The sequence below is a fragment of the Megalops cyprinoides genome, chromosome 17, assembly GCF_013368585.1.
Source record: "Megalops cyprinoides isolate fMegCyp1 chromosome 17, fMegCyp1.pri, whole genome shotgun sequence".
Lineage (NCBI taxonomy): Eukaryota > Metazoa > Chordata > Actinopteri > Elopiformes > Megalopidae > Megalops > Megalops cyprinoides.
Genome location: NC_050599.1, coordinates 22,267,915 through 22,287,992, shown reverse-complemented (window position 1 = coordinate 22,287,992; position 20,078 = coordinate 22,267,915). Strand labels below are relative to the sequence as shown.

Sequence of the window (20,078 nt, the reverse complement as noted above, 5' to 3'; positions counted from 1 at the left end):
AATCAAAACTATTAATTACTGGACAGTAGTTATGCAACATCCTCTTAAATAGTTCACAATGTTTGCATTTACCCAGCTATACAGTTGGACAGGCAATCTTAGTTAAACACCTTATCCAAGGGTACAACAGCAGTGGTCCACCTGGGAGCGCAGCCAGCAACCACTGGGTTACGAGCTCTGCACCTTACCACTACACTAAACCACACCAAACACAATTACTCAAGCAAATTTTTGTAAACATTTAAATGTTCTATAAAAAAAGCACAGTAGATGAGAAATGTCTGCACTATTCAAACGTGCTTCAAAATCTGTCATTGCATTACAAAGAATTTACAACAAAAATGAAAGGATAAAAGATTAAAAAATGAGGCTTTTAAAAGTAAATCACTATTTGAATGCAAACATTTGAAACGTCTGAGCACCGTACTTCCACAGACATATTTCAAAAATAGCAAACATATTTCTGTGCTGAAACTATGACACACTTGTTACAGTAGGTTAACAAGCAGATAACTATTAGCCAATGTGAAATCACACTTCCCTAATCCCGTTTCACATCTAAAGCATGCATCAGATGGCCACCGGCTGAAAACTGAAAGCCAGTTCTGAAAGGGCCCTGGAGGATTTGTTTCGAACAGATAGGTTCTCCACAGCTTTGGCTGCCAAAGATCAACACACTGCACAAAGCTTCTGTCAAACAACGTTAACGTCACTGTTAACATTTCCACTTCAAAGCACCTTAATTTGCACATAAAGTATAACCTTTAATGAGCTTTGCCATAAAGTGCTTTTTGAGTTTGTGCGCTAATTAAATCTTCTGTCAATGACTTTAGCTACCAGTGTTTGTATTCTCAAGATAACTATATCAATATTGACCTTCTTAATGGCCACTGGTGCATAATTAGGTTTCTGGCCAAGTGGTCAAGCTGCAACAGTGTAGCAAGTTGGCAAGGTAACTATTTCAACACAAGGCGTCTTAACTGCATTCCACTAGCTAATGACCTCACCATTTTGTTTTCACTACAGTCTGTTAAAACAGAACCTGCTACTACAAACCAAAGCAGGGCATGATTCTATGTTACAAAGGTAAGGTCTGATATTCTGGGCTGCCAATACAGAGGCATTAGGAGTACAGGCCATCTCTACTCACTTCCTGGGCTCCCTCAGCTGAAATGAACTTCCAGCAGAATCAGCCTGCTCTGAGTGCATGCCTATGGCCTGTTCACCACAAGGCCAACAGCATCCGGAAACACCGTTATACCCCTGAAATTGACAGTGATCTGATTATACAAGTATTTTGCCTTGATGTATTAGATTGCTTTTCCACAGCAGAGAACTGAGTGTATATGCAAACAAAGCCACCTGCCTAGTTTCCTCCAAAAACCTCTTTTCAGCATGCTCCACAAGCAAATTGTGAACTTAAACAGTAAATTGCCTAGATTTGAGGAATTGTGCTTTCTGAAAGGTCTAAAAAACTATTTAGCCAAGTAAGAGTATGGTGACGTTTCTATGTTGTTTGAGTCTTACTTTTTTATGATGTTTTTACACAACCCGGTTTTGGAACTGCGAATCGTACACCGTGACAATCTGTGCACTCATGTAGGAGAGCTCAAGCAAGACGAACGCAACCCTCTGGTACATACAGCCAATGGCTATTTTTCACAATACAAGCCTCCACTGATGTCATCCAAGCAACCAGTAGGCGCCTGGCGAGTCGGCAGGGTGCCTGAACGCAGTGAGATGGAGAAACCCTAGCTGACCTTCTCACCCCTGTCCCTGGCGGAACGAAACCAATTTGTTTTGCTTTTGTGGGCTCCCAGTCATTGCTGTGCATGACTCGGCCGGCTTCGAACCCAGGCTGTAGGGCGCTGCTTGCAGTCAAGAAGAGCGCCTTGCTGATGAGTCTTACATTTTAACTTGCGTTTCAAAAAGGGGAAACTCCTGTCTGTGTGTGATCTGAGTCCTGGAATACTGCCACTTCCACCAAGGAAATACATGCTTATATAAAGATATCAGTCTTTCCAATCTTGTTTAAGGGAATCACCAGGTTGTACGAGAACCTGTGGAAAGCCTCACCAAAGTCCAACAAAATAAAGCTGAGCAAAATATGAAAACACCACGAGAAAGAAAATGGACCAACTATTTGAAACAGGACCAGGGAATGGCACTACAATAATTACCTGGCTGAGGGAAAGATGAGCATCATGCTCAGGGAAAAGGGACAAGAGACGGGTGCCAACACCTCCCAAAATGCTGAGCCATCCAGAGGACTGAGCGAGAGTCTTGAACATCAACGACTACAGCCAAAAATGCCAAAAAAAAAGTTGACAAATATTACCTGTCCCAAATACAAGGCCCACTGGAATTCCATATGAATCAAGGGAGGCAGTGGAAAAATGTCACAGAAGTGATGAGATAAGCTGAATAACACCTGGGAAAAAAGATCCCATCTTTATCTGATGGACAGAAAACGGTCTGTGTGTCCAGAAATGGCTTTTGCTGTGCAACCAGAAAAAAATTCAGCTCCCCAGTTTGCTGAATTGAGACCCAGGGAGAGTGTTCTTGCTGGAGGCAGTAGCACACACACTCAGTCTGTGGTTGTACCAGCACTCCATTGCTGCCATCATTTGCAATCCAGCTCTTCCAAAATGCCACCTGGGAGAATGCAATAAATGTGATGGCAGAGATGTCCATCGCAAAGCAGTCTGGGTATGAATATGACTGAAGAATACGAATATGACGTGAATATTACTTCAGTTCTGCCAGACACCACCAGACAGTTCAACACTCCTGACACCATTCATGTTTTCTGAGTTTTGAAAGAATATGAAAGACTTGCAGCTCTTCAGGAACATTATTTTCAGGCTGCAGACAACCTTATACAAAGAGACACAAGAATCTCTTACACCAGGCATATATCTTACCCTTGTTGATTTTTGGCAAAACTACTGCTGTTTTACCAGATGCTGTCCAAGGTTTTGGAAGGGTCTTGGGATAACAAGCAAGCAACATTAGGCCTAGATCCTAATGTTTGTTAAGACAACAAAAGAAACATTCTTCAATATTTGAGTGTAGCTGTGGTCTCAGACTGCATGCTCCATGAAAGTGTGACAGTTCACCTATTTAAACAGAGGCTCATTACTCATCTGTGTGAAGTGATAGAGCATCCACAAAGTAAGAATTTCTGCTTCACAGATGGATCAGCCACACAGTACAAAATCCTCCTCAATATACACTACTACGAGGATAACCTTGGGATAAGAGTGGTGATGTCATGGTGTTGCGAGTACCACAGAGATCTGCAAAATCAAGTCTTTAGTGGCCACAGGGTGACAGGATCATGACACCAGAGCTGCTCTTTGACTTCAATAAAACAGAACCTAATGCCTTTTACATTTATTCATGTGAATTCATGTGACAGATCCTCTCATCAAGAGCAACTCCAAGAACAGAGTGACATTCATGCACTCCACAGTGGCAGAGTGGGAGGGTGGAACTGCTCTGACACGAGACAGATTCAGCGCTTCCAAGACAATCGCAGGCGCTCGGAAATGACACACATTCATTCCAGTGTCAGAAGCCAAGCAGCAGGTGAAGGCTTACTGAAAACGCTCTGAATCGTATTATGCCTAGGCTGCCCCTGCAGATTCAGAAAGGCCAGCTGAGGAGAATGCTGGGACCTTCCTTACTGTTGAGTATGATGGGAAATGGTGGCTTGGTTGTGTTCTGGAGGTCTACCACAACACCCGATAAATAGAAGTTAGCGATCTCTTCATGGTCGGCCCATTTCACTAATCCTCATATCTGAGGATCAATGACAATCTTGTGATCAAGTGGGCAGTGACCCAAAAAGCACCAGAGACCCCATTCTGAACACTTCTTGGCTCATACAATACAGAGTATAAAACATTCAAAAATGAACTTAACTAAAATGGTATGTCTGAAAAATATATAAAGTTATAATGAATAAATCAGTGAATAAAAAACTACACAGAATTGGGACATATCTTCTGAATCTCAAAGCTTACAATTATTATGACACTAAGGTTTTTTTTGTACCATGTGTGGTTAAAAACCACAGGGTCTCACAGGAGGCATGCAGAGATGTGACAATTGAGAAAAATGACAACTTCACAAAAGCTCTCAATAACTGCTTTTAACATAAACGACAAATACGTTTCTTTGAGGTGAATTTAATAAAAATCTGAGAGACCATAGATATTTCTGTCTTGCGCTCTCTCTCTCTCTCTCTCACACACACACACACACACACACACACACAGACATACTTATGGCACAAAATGTTTACTTTTAAATTGTGATAATCAGCCTTCCACTGTTTTTTTGCCTGGACTCCACATTCACAGCTTCTGAAGGATGGTGTCAGAAGCGTTCTGAAAATAAAACCCTTGGGCCAAGCAAATGCCATTGAATTTTAATCGTTGTCCCATAACAAAAAAAAAAAAGATACCACTGGTGCTGGCTTTGTATGCCACAATTAGCAAGTGGATGAAAGTGTTAATTGAAAAAAGGAAAGATTTTAGCACATCATTACCATTACAGATGGGAAAGTGGACTGGAAGTTCTCATGCATCTCCGCTTGCTGCAATTACCCTTTCGGCACATGGGGTGGACTCCCCCGAGACATGGGACCTTTCTCATGCTGGGATCACAGACATTCTGTTTATTTTGACCAGATATTCAACTACAGCATTCCTTCCATCCACTGCACTTTCCTGTCTAGGTGGTTTCTGTTGGCAACAGGAGGTTCCAACACCATCTGCACTGCTCTGCTAGCTACAGATGCTTTATTCTACACCCAGAATATTCATAATAAGCGCACAAATCAGAACGCTTCAAGAGTTTCAACAGCGGCAGACCCTTCAATGCAAAGCACACGGAGCAGACTATCTGGGCACAATATAGAGGATCTTTGCACTGCAGCTCTGTTAAGAGCTGGTTCTGGCAGTCTGACACAGCACAGTCAAAGCTTCCTTTATGAAAGTTAGCCATATTAAAACGTTCACACCAGAGGTGTGTAACAGAGGCGCACAGACGGGAGGGCAGCCTCGTGTCTAATCAGATGTTCACACGTTCCCTCCCTCTGACATTCTGTCCTTTGATAAGGCTCGAGATAGCGCTGCCAGGAAGGAACACCGAACTGCGCTCGCATTCAGGTCACTGTAGCAGTCTGTTCTCATAATACTCATAATACCGGCTACACTTTCATCTATAAAGATGTGAAACTAAAGTGTAGCATAGTGGTTAAGGAGCAGGACTCGTAACCGAAAGGTTGCCGGTTCGATCCCCGCTGGGACACTGCTGCTGTACCTTTGGGCAAGGTACTTAACCCACAGTTGCCTCAGTAAATATCCAGCTGTGTAAATGGATAACATTGTAAAGAACTGTAACCTATGTAAGTCGCTTTGGATAAAAGCGTCTGCCAAATGAGTAAATGTAAATGTATAACTTCTACCAATAAAATGTAGCCAACGTTACAGAGCGAGTTCAATGTAACAAAACGGAAGTGTCAAAATGCAAAATGTCAATGCAGGACATCAACTGAAGGTTTGCAAATAGAGAAGAAATAATGCGCTAACTACAGGTCACTGCACTCCTCAACTGCTAAACTGGGACATTAAATTAATACCCTAAGTAATAGCTAAGCACATTTACCGGTAATGACTCTCATCGTGAGGCCAACAAACCTACATTTCCAGAACACCAGGAAATTACCCAAAATAAATACGAAGAGACTCAACTGCCATTCAGAGCATATCTCAGTACTTGCATCATGAGGCTTCAGGCTCATGTTTGTTGTATTTCGGTTTACTGGTCAACTGAATGAGGGCAGAGACACGTCACGACTGTCACCCTTTGAACCTTGAGCAATGTTTTTCATTGGTCCCAGCAATGTGCCACCCAAGAAGCGAGGGGAAAAAGGACAGCTTCAGCAAACAAGGCACACCAGATGGGTTTTTTTGTTTTTTCAAAGGGAAGGGAAAATTTTTAGTTTCTATTCTCGGGGCGGTGGGGGGGGGGGGGGGGTGCTATTTTGAAATCGCGACTGCACCTGCCACGGCTGCAGCCACCCCCCCCATACCCAACCCCCCACCCGCCACCATCGGCGCCGTTTGAACCAGAGTACAGCCGAAATTAATCCCGCGACAAAGAGCGCCATCAGATAGGGCAGGTCCCCGCCGCCGCGGCTGACACAGCAAGCCAGGGCCCCGGCTCCGCGTTGAGCCGGAGCTCACACCTTTCCGCGGCCAGCAGACGCTCTCTCCCCAGCTTCTGAATTTAGACAACAGCTGCAAAATGAGCGCACAGCCAGCATTATGCGCAGGTAAAGAGACCGTTTCCAAAAGCTGTGCAGAGATTTTTCCCGTGACCCAGTTTCAGCGGCGCCCAGCATGGCAGCAGATGAAAATGACCAATTCCTGCACTGTTTCCTACCTGCTCCACACATTTCGGCTCCCGCCACTGTGCAAACTGCTGCTGCATCGCGGAAGATGGACAACATCACTAAGGCGCTCATGGTAGGTACCAAGAAACGAGAAGTGCGACCGTTTGGCAGTTTGGCTTATTCACCGAAACCTTATTCACTGAAACACACAAGAACAAGTGGCGCTTCCCCAGGTCAGATTTCTCAATAGGTCACCGTGTGGACTGGCCGTTATTCAATATCAGTTTATATACGTTAGACTTGAGTCATACCCGCGGGCGTACACTGAAACAGACCATCACACTTCTCGTTTCTTGGTATCTGCCATGAGTGCCTTAACGATGCTGTCCATCTTCCACGATTTTGGCAAAAATGAATGACTATGAAAGCCCTTTGCTGTTGCTTCAGTGCTCGGTGAATTGTGACTTGAAGGGCTTGTTCCCAGTCCCCCGCCGTCATCGTACCGCAGTGCAGGGCAGGGACGCCAAATCCCTCAAAGGCTGACTCACAGCTCCTTCAGCTTAGGATCAAATACGCTGCCCATGCCCATAAGAGCAGTCTACCTGTTCAGACTGGCACCCCACCGCACAACTGAGGCCAGCACTCCTTAACACTCCAGGCCCACAGCTAAATGATATCCGAACAGGAGAGAGCATTTTTCACATGGACAACCTCAGCAGAATCATCAGTGCATAATCTGACTGCATCATGAATCAGCCCAATCTTATTGCTGAATCACTGCTAAATTTCTGCATGCTTAAACATGCTAAATCTAAGCCAAGGATCACTCTCCCCTAATCCTGTTCTTTGCCCTGCCTTGTGCCCTTGCTGGTGGGCTAATTCGGGAACATAACCCCTGCAGCTGGTGAGGGACTGCTGAACTGCCAAATGGGGTCTCCCCAATTGCCCAATTAAGCAGGGGCCTCTTCACTCTCTACGCTGCAAACATCTCTTCTGCATTTTACAGTAGCTGATCTCGTTTAAGAGGCGCTGAGCACACTTCAGTCGCACTCATAACTGGACTTAAACTCACTCCTGCACTTGGCACAGAGGCTGTTTCTACAAATGTTATGCAGGACGTGCATGGCTTTTTGCCTGTGCCACCTTATTAAACTCTCTGTGGGCCTAGACCCTTCATGTTTGACTTCTGCACCTGCTTATATATTAACAAATAGGTCACTTACATGTCTGGAACCTACTACCACAGCTCACAGCTGACTTACTGACATCACCCACAGCACTAATCCACACTTAGTGATGTCACCCACGGCACATATCCATAGATACCCCACTGAAATTGCCCACAGAACGTATCCATAGATACCTACTGACATTGCCCACAGAACGTATCCATAGATACCTACGGACATTACCCACAGAACATATTGATAGATACTTACATCACCTACAGTATGTATCCACAAATATTTACTGACATCAGCCATAGTACGTATCCATAGATACTTACATCACCTACAGTATGTATCCACAAATATTTACTGACATCAGCCATAGTACGTATCTATAGATATTGACATCACCACCAGTGTGTCCTCTTTTATGACAAGGAAACTAATTCCCCCAGACTCCATCACTCTGCGTTTCGTCATGACGGATTACACAGAGGAGGGGATTTTTAGGCGTGGGATGAGAGACCGCGTGCTGCTCCACTCAGCCTCTCCACATCTGTCCTCCCGGGGGGAGGCGGAGCAGAGGAGGTCTCTTCCTCCAAAGCCCGCTACTCAGCCCGGGGCTCCGGGAGCTAAACCCCCTCCCCGCGCGCCCTCCTCCGACCAGCCAATCCGGCACAGCTGTCCGGCCAAGCGCGCCAAACCCCCCGCACGATGGCCGATAATCTGATTCCTCAGATTAGTTACCCCGGGGCAGCAGAAATTCCGCAGTAATGGGACACAGATGCTGACGCCGCTCTTGCCGCTAATCTGGGCCGCCGGTGCTGTCATTTAGGGCACGTCGGGCTGGGGCCGGGCGAAAAAAAAAAAAATTCAGGGACGGCACGATTTCTTATTTAAATATGGACATTAAAACGACCCAGTGTCGCTGTACAGCCAAGCTAAGTCAGGACACACACAGGGTATTTCTGTATGCAAAAGCAGGCTGTGGATATTAGCAGCGGATCAAGGCCTTTTTTTGTAAACTTTGGATCCATTTCTGTCGCCTTCTTCATGTGACTCACATTTTTCCCTGTGTTGCGCCAGAACATGGTCCCTCTTATCCGCGGGGGTAAAGAGACAGTCCAGCTGGGCTTCACGCAGGCAGTCTCACGACCATATTGCCTTGAATAAAACATGCCAACTACATTAGACATCTCTGCTCTCGCATTAAAAAAAACCCTCTTCATTAAATTGCGAGAAATGATACTACATTTCATTACATTCCTGCATAAAACATGCCTTTGGACGCTTGTCTATGTTCTATGCAGATGGGAAATAATAGTGACGTTACTGAGAAAAAGTACACTGATGCGTAAGGCTATCATTATGTTAAATTATTAAGCCTCAGAGTTGTGTGATTATTGAGCAATAAATATCAATTAATTTAAAAGAAAATTGTCCTTCAAGTCAAGTCAACAACGCAGCCATAATCCTGCTGACAGATTTATGATTGGAACAACAAATCATAACATATCAATCCATTACATTACCATGAACGAAACCAACATGGCAATTAGTAACAACACATCAAACATCATTATGATTGAGACTATAAAAACTTGGAAATGTGGAAAATATCATATTGCCAGGAGTGGCAAATGCATAATAACCTCAACGGTTCAATCCTTACCCAGAACTCATTACTGTTGCGCAATTATCTTAATTGAGGTGATACTTTAATTATTGCCCCTAACTAATCAGGGTTTCCATAATGCAGGGAACAGCGCCAAAGCTGTAGTGGAGACTACACCGCCCATTCTCCATCAGCGTAAAACAGGCAGCAGCTCAGAGACTGCACTGACGTCCCTCACCCAAAGTGTTATTTACTTCATATAAAGCAAGCATGCACAGACACACACACACACACACACCCACACTCATTCACATACACACACTGACACGTCATAGACCCACACAAAAACACACACACACACCCCCCGTTCACACATACTCACAGATATACGATACATCACAGACCCCCACACACGCGCGTGCACACACACGCACGCAGACGCCAAATACAATGAGAAAATGTAAACTCCACAGAGAAACTGATAAGAATGCATGTCTCTGCCTTCATCCTAAGGAGCTACAGGAATGGCGCATTATTATGCTTCATGTACTGGGTGATAAGAAGCATCTCCCTCCCTCTCTCCCCACGCTCCGTAATTACATGCAAGGGGCTGAACTCACGGCTGAAGGGCTGGAAACTCTGCCACACTGGCGTGTCAGAAAGACTCGGCTCCCCTCCGAGGAGACAAAGCAGAAGTGCAGTTGATTAGGTGACCTAGATAGCTGGGTATTTTCATTTATGCTGAGCAGACATGAAGTTAGTCAGCACATCGGGAGCCAGACTTTTTTTCCCCCCCTCTCTCGACAAAGCAGAATCTACGCGGTGCTCCAATTGTTCTCCCTCGCGGGTTAACGCACCTGGCTCCTGCTCGTCTGTCTGTCTCCATCAAAGCGGACTTTCACCACCAAAGGTCCAGGATGACTCACAGCGGTGAGGGTCTGCAATCTCTCACAGTGCAAATTCAACACTCCGTGTCACTGGCTCACCTCTGACTGGAACGTGTAACGGCCTGCTCTGTGCATCAAAGCAGCGAGTCGCAGGGCTTTTTCCGAACCGTGAAACAGAGACTCCGCGGCCCCGCTGCGCTCTCCAAGAGAGCCGACGCCAACGTTCTGCCATAGCTGTGGCAGTCATTTCTATCACCCTGTGGCATGTTTCCTTGTTTGAAACGATCCTGTCCTGCTAAAACTACCTCATTCCTCTTTTCTGAAGAGCCTGTCGTGTGAGGCGGTGTTTAATTTCGGCGGGCCGCACGCCAAGGCTGCAACCACGTCTGCCTCTCAGTGGGACGTCTGCTGAAGCGCGAGCAGCGGCATTAATAAATCTGGAGGTGAGGACCTATGGGTTTCTCTTTCTGTGCAACCAGGTTCCTGTGGGGAGGCGGTGCTGCTAAGGGAGACCAGAGCCGTAACTGCCAGGAAGAAGATCGCTGGCGAAGGCGGGTCGCCGATCATGACGCCGATAAGGGCTTGCCTCTGACCACACCTTCCCCACCCAAGCTCCGCAAGCGATCATCGACTCTGCGACTCCAGGCAGGGAAAGGGAGGTTAACTGCGTACTGCCCTTTTAAGTTTGTTACATTACGCTTGTTTACCACACACTCTTACAGAGAGATTAAAATAGTTTACAAATAAAGAGAGGTAAACCACATAATTTGCCATTTAGTTCATTACATTACTTTACATTTGCTTAGCAGTAGTTCTTATCCAGAGCCACTGACAGGGCTTGCAATTTTCCCATGTTACCCACTTATACGGCTGGATGTTTACTGAGAGAATTCAGGCCAAGTGTTTTACCCAGGGGTACAACAGAGGTGGCAACCTTTGGGTCACAAGCCCTGTGCCTCACCACTACCCCACACTGCTTTCCTTGTTATGTGTGCTGCAGATGGCAGATATGCTTCTTTCCCACTACGAGTCTTGGCAACAAACCTACTTGTAATGCCAATAAAGCAAACAGAAAAACAACTGTACAAACTAATCTCTTATGCGAGTGCTTTTCACTGACAGGTATGCGATGCTGTGAATTACGATGTACCCGGCTGGTTCTACATCTCTATTACTGTTGCAGACTGGTTTCTGATTCCAGATTTCCAGAGAGTGAAAGAGAGAATAAGGCTGTAACATTGGAGGGTGGAGGGGAACAAGGACAGTTGTACAGATGAGCGGGGAGGGGGAGGGCAGCAGCTGTGCGGGGATCTCTCACGCCAGTGCTGGGGGAGGCTGAGCGAACCAGCCATCTGTACAGGGAGGCCTAGCAACCTCCCAAACCTCGCCCCGCCACCAACATCACGCCGCACGCCGTACAGCCCCAATGCACAGCGCGGCCCGGGGGAAGCGTTTACGGTTAAAAATAAAGCGCGAGCGACAGCCGTGGGGGTACCAGAACGCGGGACCCGGAGCGGTGCTTCGGTTTCTGTTGCTGTGTTAGCCGGCCCCGCCCTCATGGACTGTGTGGAAACTGGGCTGCTGGCTGTGCCGAAAAACACTCGGCTGAGGGACTCTCTCAGGCTGGCGAGGCATGCAAACAAACGCACGCGCACACACACACACACAGACATACACTGACACAGACAAAGAGGCACACCTCCCCACACATATACATCCATGTACGCACACACACACACAGACATACACTGACACAGACAAAGAGGCACACCTCCCCACACATATACATCCATGTATGCACGCACACAGAAACACATACAGCCAGGCATAGACAGAGATAAGAGACAGGCGTGCGCGCACGCGCACGCACACACACACACACACACACACACACACACACACACACACACACCATAGACCCACACAAACACACACATGTGTACACACACACACACACACCATAGACCCACACAAACGCACACACATACACAGACAGACAGGCAGAGATAAGACAGACAGCTGCGCACACACACACACACACAGACACACACACCATAGACCCACACAAACACACACACGCACACCATAGACCCACACAAACACATACACGCACACACATACACAGACAGACACACAGCTGGATGCAGAGAAATGAGGCTGAGCGGGAGCAGGGCGGAGAGGGAGTGCATTTCGTGGGAGGCGAAAGACATTCTTTAAACTCTTCTCATTACGAGGAGGACAGACCTCGGCGGCAGCACAATGCCGCCAGTTTGTAACGTGCGTCCGTTTCCAGGCACTGCGGCAGAGTAATTAGTGTTGCTTATAATGGGTTTCTTCTTACTTAATATCTGTGGACACAATGACAAATGGGACTCTGTGTCTTGTCTACTGATTGCGCTCTTGGTCAGTGACACTAAAACCTGCAGCTGAGCAGGGGACGTCAGCAGAGCTTAATTGCTGCTTTCAGCTTTGGGCTGGTTGTCCCTTCAAGCGCAGGGATACACACAGGGGCTACTGATGAAAGCATACCAAGATTTAGCAAGGAATGCCGGGGAAGAACTCCAGTCCAATACCTTGAGGTAATGGCCAAATCGGCCAAATTAAAGCTAATAAAGACTTAATGAACAGCGCTACGGCAGAGTCATGTGATCAAGCGATGGCACTGAATTACCATGTAGAAGGAAGAGAGTAAACCTGCCTTTGAGCACTCTGGGGCAGTATCAGGATAAAATGTTTTGTTTTTTTTTTTAATACAAAAAAGAAGGTGAAAACCAGTGGGACAAATGTCTCCCCACCCACCGCCCAAAACAAAAAAAAATAAAATAAAGATTTCTGTAGTCCAACTAACATGACACAAAATCACAGAAGTGGAAAAAATCCCCAAAAATGGACTTAATCCTACAGTTGCTCTCTGTATAAACAATCACAGGCTCATTCTGTTAAACTGTTCAGGAGCTCAGACAGACCAGCCAAACGCACAGACTCAAGCGCTTTTCATTTCAGGTAGCGAGATCTGGCAGCCATCTAGCTGCCTGGCTTGACATTTGCAAGCCAACGCTACATGCCCAAAAGCACGTGCAGCCTTAACGCGTTGCTAGCCAGCCAGTCTAACGTCAGCTACCTACAGACACGCTACATGGCAGGTGCTACCCTTCGGGCTTGGACGCAGTGCACTAAATCACAGCAGTAACAGCACAGCTCCCGCTGTCCTTTTTCCACAAACCGTAGCTGTCTGGGTCACGCTGTCTTTTAGCTGAAAACGAAGTCTAATTTACTCAAGGTCGTATCGACTCCGGTCTGCACGCGCTCGGTGCAGAAGGTGACCGCACAAACACGCCAGCGATGACATATTCGTTAGCAAACACTACAGGGGTGCAGTATTTCTCCAGCAGGTTCCAGATATTTGAACGGGACGCAGCAAGAGGGAGTGCGCGCCGCTCTCTCACTGAATTTGAGCGCCATTCTCTCGCCGAACTTGACGGCCAGACGTGCCGCGGGAATGCAGCGTGGCGTTTCTGCAGCCGGGGAGCTAAAACAGAGTCTGCAATTAATCACCTGCTGCAATGGAAAAAAAAAGCGTTCGACGCGTTCCTGATTTATCTCAGGAAGGAGGAGGGCCAGTCCAGGATGAGCTGGGGAAGGGGAGAGGAATGAAGGGGGAGGGAAAGGGAGGGAAAAAAGGGCGGGAAAAATATGCAAATGACACAAATGTCCACTGAGTATTCTGCGCAGCTGTTCGAACAAATGCAATTGACCCGCTATCACGGGGGGGTGGAGCCACATTGTAGCAATTATATAGTTCCTGCCGACTTCCCCGACAATGTGGAGAACCACAAAAAAAGGGTGAAAGCCTCTATTTAAATGTCTCACGCCTCAGGCTCTTACAGTAAATTACAGCTGTTCTGGAAACACCTCGTGTTTCAAGGGCGTGGCGGACAAAATGCCTGGGCATCCCTTTACAGACCGGGTCCCTCACAGCTAGGCCTGAAACAGCCTGCAGGTCCTGGAAACGCTAACCTGCCGAACCAGCACACGTGCAGACACCCGAGACAGAAACAAGAGTAACACTCAGCCCGTCGGGTCCAGGGCAACTTCTTAGGGAACGCGTGCATTCGCCAAGGTCACAGTGGACACGGGTGTGCAGACAGGTAATACTGCAGAGATTAAACCCCCATGCGTTTGTGCTGTATCAGGCCACAGTCCTGCTATGACACGGTGCTTACACCATCCCCTTCACAGTAATGGGTCATTTCACGCCAAGCGTGAGAGACAGGTACCCTTACAGTTTCACAAAAAAATTCACCCGTTTAGTTCTTTTTTTTTTTTTTTTGAACACACCAACTTCATTAAATTATATTTACTTACTTTAAATTCAACTGACAAAAAAAAAAACATACAGACCATGTTTGGAAAAACCACCCCTGGCTAAATGCTAACTCTGCAGTCACGCATGTAGCACCTCATTTACCTCACTGACAGGGAAAACCCATTTACTGTCACCTTCCCAGCCAATTACAGCTTTGTGCCCTTTAGATGTAGTTTTACATTACTCAATTGAACCAATAATACCGCAGTTCACTGCACAAACACTGTTAACTGCTCGGGCAGTGGAACCGTGATGCAAGGTAATGTTCCAGGGTTATAAGTGGCCAAAACACCTCTCATACAAATAAGCCATGTGCGCACTTTTATTGATGGTTACTATGCAATAAATAAAATGGTGCATTAATAGATCATTAAGACTTTTACATGGTCAGTGGTTTCCCAATTTGGCAAGGTTCCAGCCCATGTAAAACATAACACCAATCAATATCTGGAAGATATTAAGTGTACTGATATCTCAGCTGTAAAATAGATGTGATCAAGGCATTGCTCCAGGCATTTAAAGATCAGCTGAATGACTGCCAATTAGCTCGATGCTACATTAACATTTCCAACATCTTGTACAGCTCACCTGCAACCATACATCACAACACATTACACTATACCAAACACTACCACAATTGAAAAATGACATTTCAGAAACGTGTTTTGACTACATTGCTGTAATACTTCAACACAGGGCTATAAAAGGGATTCATTTTTATTAATTCATTATTCAGAATCTGCTGACAGACCGAGAGAATCGCAGGGATGATTTTCGGTGACAGGGCGTACCCTTCCAAACGAAGCGTGCAAACAGTCTCTCACTTCCCATCACTGTGGTGGAATCTTCTTTGTGCGCTGCTCCAAATGATCATCGCAACAGCATCTGTAATAAGACACTGAAGCAACCCACAGAGCTGCATCTCATCTGATTGGTCTGTGCTTAGATTGGTCCCAGTGGGGCCCTGCTCAGTGAAGCCCATCTCCTCCGCGGGAGGAGAGTAATGGTCTGAGATAACCGGGAGAGGACAGCCGTCTTTCTCAGCGGGTGGAACGCAGCCCATCCCTGCGAACGCGGGCAGAGAACATTCGGCCGTGGATGTGAGTCGAGATGGACGGGTCTGAGAGAAAGCCATGGTGCGAGGCTAGGAGTTAGACACAGAGTGTGGATATGAAGTCTGTGACGCCATGAAGACTCTGAACTTCAAGCACGAAATGATGACAGAAAAATGAAACATGGCGCTTGTTCCATGTTGCAGGAGGCCTGCCAGGGTTTCTCGCCTGCCTTAGGTTAGGTTAAACATACAAATACGGAGGGGAAAAGATTCTGTTGCCAAGGTGCAGTAAGTGGCCACCACTGCCCCATGAGAGCAAAGTGACTCCATAAGAAACAAACTGAACATTTTACAAGAAATAAACCGATGCCTTGTACACCAGGTAATGCCCTTGAAAATTACAAGCAACAAGCAAACTGCAACAAACAGCACCGAATTAATAATCTTGCCAACTGAGCAAGACTCTTCAGTGATAAAACTGACTGCCCATTGACTGAGTGAGCCAAGAAAACTTCAATAAAACCTCCGTTTGATGTTAATGCATTCCTACACAGGATAGGAAAAACAACAATTTCTAGTTACGTCAGTTGTGGCCGAAATTAAACATTATGGCTTTCTGGCATTTTTGCACTGCTGAAAAACTGCCAGTGCTACCTCCAAAATGTTTATTGGTGTTGGTGAACTTGTGGAATGCTGGGCATCTTATTTGACAGACGTTTATGAGACAGATGTATCCAAACACCTGGTGACACTGCAAAGCGCCATTTCAGAATTGAGAAAAGCTACAGACAGCCTGACACCAAAAAGCAGGTCTGTGTTAGGAAAAAAAAAGTTATGGACCGCAAGCAATTTAAAAAATTCCAGACAGGTGCCAGAAAATTTACATCATGTACAAATATTTCTGTGAAACACTGCTTATTTCATCACACCGTCTGTAAGGTATACTAAAAATAGGACCCCGACATTTCCATGAAATTAACCTCCATAAACACAACTTCCATTTTCAGACAGAATTGGGAATTTCTAAATGAAATCACACAGTTTCTATGGCCACATAATTCCCTACATAGCACCTAGCATGATATGAGTTAAACCAGGAGCACTGTTCAATCACATTCACCAATAAAACAGGGGTGTGTAACACACAGCCCTGCCCTGAACTCAAGGGCTAGCGGCATGCGGAGGTCTTGGTGCGTGACTTCCTCAGCACTGATCTATAACACACACGCATAAAGGCACCAGGATTTCTTACTATAGTGCAGCTGGCAGCTTAGCTACAGCGAGAAGCAGGCCAGTCATGAGAAATGAGTCAGCCTGCACCCAGAAGAGGGCCCAGAGGACTACAAATTCCCAACGCAAACATTGTAATTATAAACAGCTAATGACCATTTCGTTGTAATTAAGTGGCTTGTTTAATTTTGCGTTTATTATTGACAGTGTGTCCCAGTTGAAGTCTTGAACACTTTTGCCCTTATTTAATAAACTGTATTGAATGCAGATAGAACAAGAACTGGCTAAATAAAAACCCAAGACAACCACCCCCAACAAACAAGGACCAAAAATACAGTGAAAATGTCCCTATCATTTGGTAGAAATTCGTGACTGAAAAGCATACTTAGCAATTTTTTAAAATGTTATGCGGTAGTCCTATAAAAAATATATGCCAAAATCATAACCTTGCATTAAAAATCTAATCAACTGACACCAATGGTGTCATAGGCTGGCCCATGGTTAAGCCTTCAGCCTGCAGTTAAGCATTGTTTCTCAGCTGTCAGGCTGGCCTGTTGATCCTAGTGTGTCCTGCTGGGCTGCAGTGCATTGTGGGAGAGGAGCCAGCGTGATTTGCTGGTGGCTCCCAGGGGGAATCAGCGCTGTTGACCGCACTTTAGAGACTGTGATCCACGTCCCGGCGTTGGCACACGTGGTGATACGCCCAGCCACACTGAGCTGCAGGCAGACCCCTCTCATAAAGGTCTGTGCCACAGAAAATATTTACCCTTCTCTCCAGATACATCTATTCTTGCATAAAGAGAGACGGAACTTTCAACTTAACATGCGCTCGAGTAAACTTGCCCTGCACTGGGCCTGTAATAGATATCTGCAAGTACATCTACTGCGTTCACACCATAGAAACACAAAAACACCACGTATTATCTCAAAACGACCAAAAACCACAAGGGAAAATGTCTAAAAGTTTCATTACAAATAAGACTTGCTTTCACTATAATGTGTTAGACCATAAAGACACATGAGAACGTATTGAAATTGCTAACCAAAACAGTAAAAGACTGTACTTATTATATTAACATTCAAATTAATATTGCATTCAATATTGGTTCAAGGACTACCTTATAAGAGCTGCACACATCCAAATCCCATTAATGTTCAAACTTCTTGCGACTATCCCAGTTCAAATGTTACAGGACTGCAACTCCTGTAACAATAAGTGCTCTTGTATTAAGTCTAATCCCTTTTCAGATGCCAACACCACCTCACAAAGAGGAGAACAGTCAAACAGGCAAGCGAGATCACTGGCAATTACCTGGAGGCAGCCATCCGCTTATATCAATTATTGATATGCAATGATATTAAATCAATACTTTCAGATGATCACTATTCCGCCTCTGTAAATTGCCCTGGGAAATATCAAACCGGCTGCTTGTTTCAGTGGAGGATAAAAGGAAAACGTGGATCCTTCGTGGCAGCAACCATTAGTGTGCAATAAGAAGCTAGAAAGATTAAAAAGCATGCTTTAAAGGATATGCATTTTAAGTCCTTTAGTGTGTATTACTGACATTTTGCCTTATTTGTGAAAATGGCCAAGGAAATATCCCTTCTGATGACCAGTGTTATAAAACTATAACTGTCAGTGACGTCAATGATGAAATTTCAGGGAAGAAAAGATCCCAAATGTAGAGTCACGGTAACATAGGATTTACCCTGAATTTGAAATCTGAATTAGAGATAACCACTCTGAAAACTGACTATGAGAGAATTAATTTTCCGATTCAGCAAAGCAATGCATTGCTTATGGATGCTTCACTTGATCACAATTTTTTGCCAAAAGCCAAAAAAAAAACCCCAAACCTGTTCTCAGCAGTCTTTTATTTCTAAATCAGACAAAATAGATTCAGGGATACGACTACAGACTGCATTTAAGACTATTCGTGACCAATTGGGCTTAGGGTACTGGGCAGATTTCAAACTTGCCCCTGTCAGTGGCAGATTTGGATTTTGAAGGACATTTCAGAAACACTCCCCCCATTTCATTTCAAATTCCTGTACTTACATGTGGAGGGGGTTTAGACTTTCTCTTCTCACGTGACAATAGCAAGCAAGCCTCTTTTCTGCTTTTTTCTGTGACCATTTTGAATCAAACAAGGAATGTCTACTTTTTATTTGCTGGTCAGATTTTGCCGCCTGTATTGTGATTTTCAAGGTTTCAAGCACACCTACATTTCATGAAATTGTAGCCTTAATTGTGTACTCATGTGGGTATGTCATGTAGTATTTTTACCACACCCAACCCATATGGGACACATTTTTTTAGCGTCATTATCAGGCTTTGTGGCTGTTCGTTAGCCTATCGACATCATCGCTCACAGATGAATTAGCCCATTAGAGCTGGGATCCCCGGCAGCTCATTCATTTGGAGAGAGCACTGAGCGTGCTCCTCAGAATAAGAAACCCAACATTTCCTTTTGTTTTCTTTCACTTTGTTCACTCAGTCCTGAAGCTAAATCCCACCATAGACCAGGGACTATCGGAGTTAAGCAGAATGACACAGCTATGGGCAAGAGAAGGAAAGCGATTAAAAACAAGGGGAGAAAAAAAAATCTTATGATTGGTTTGGCATTTTTAAAGGTCTTACGAAATGTGGGCCCATTACTTGAGAAAGCCACTAATTAACAGGAGCCTTCACTCCCAGAAAAACCAAACTGTGTATTTAGCTCAAAGCTTCCCATGATCAAAACATTTTAACATCCACAACACAGCTACGCAGATGCTGGGAAATCTGAAATCTCTTGTCTGTCACAGCATGTGACCCTTTCAAAAGATGCTGCAGGAGTTTCTCTCCCCACCTCTACGTAATTATGTCCATTTAGCCAGACAATAGACACACTGCTGTAGCGCTAAAACGAACTACATGAGAAGAAATGGTTTACCTGAATTGCTCCTATACAGCAATCTTTTCCATGTGACAGTAAGCCAGTTCGACCGCCACAACAATGGAGATAGAAAAAAAGACTGAATAAAATTTTCACAGCAATTAATAGCATCTTAAAGACATAGTACTGTATATATGGGGAGCTTTGTAAAATTATAAAGTGAGAATGATCCCCAGTTGGCTTTGCACACAGCAGAGCTGTAACATTGCAGGGGCTGCCAGGTTCTGTCACGGCCGAGAGCAGTCGTTTTCATATGGAGTCGCTCCCAGTGACTCTGCTAAGTGTGTATAAAGTGTGTTTGGGGTTTATTGCGGCGTGTTCCTCTTGCAGTTAAGTCCACGTCCAAGGCGCCCCCCCCCCCCCCCCCCAATCTGCTTTCATTAAACTGCTGAGGGCTTTGCCGCCCTGGCGC

General features: G+C 45.4%; 1 protein-coding gene across 1 annotated transcript in view; it reads right to left on the bottom strand.

Annotated features, from left to right (window-relative positions):
- The window catches only part of extl3 (exostosin-like glycosyltransferase 3), a 32,829-nt gene that overhangs the window by 7,986 nt on the left and 4,765 nt on the right, over positions 1–20,078 (bottom strand). The gene's annotated exons all lie outside the window — the stretch shown is intronic.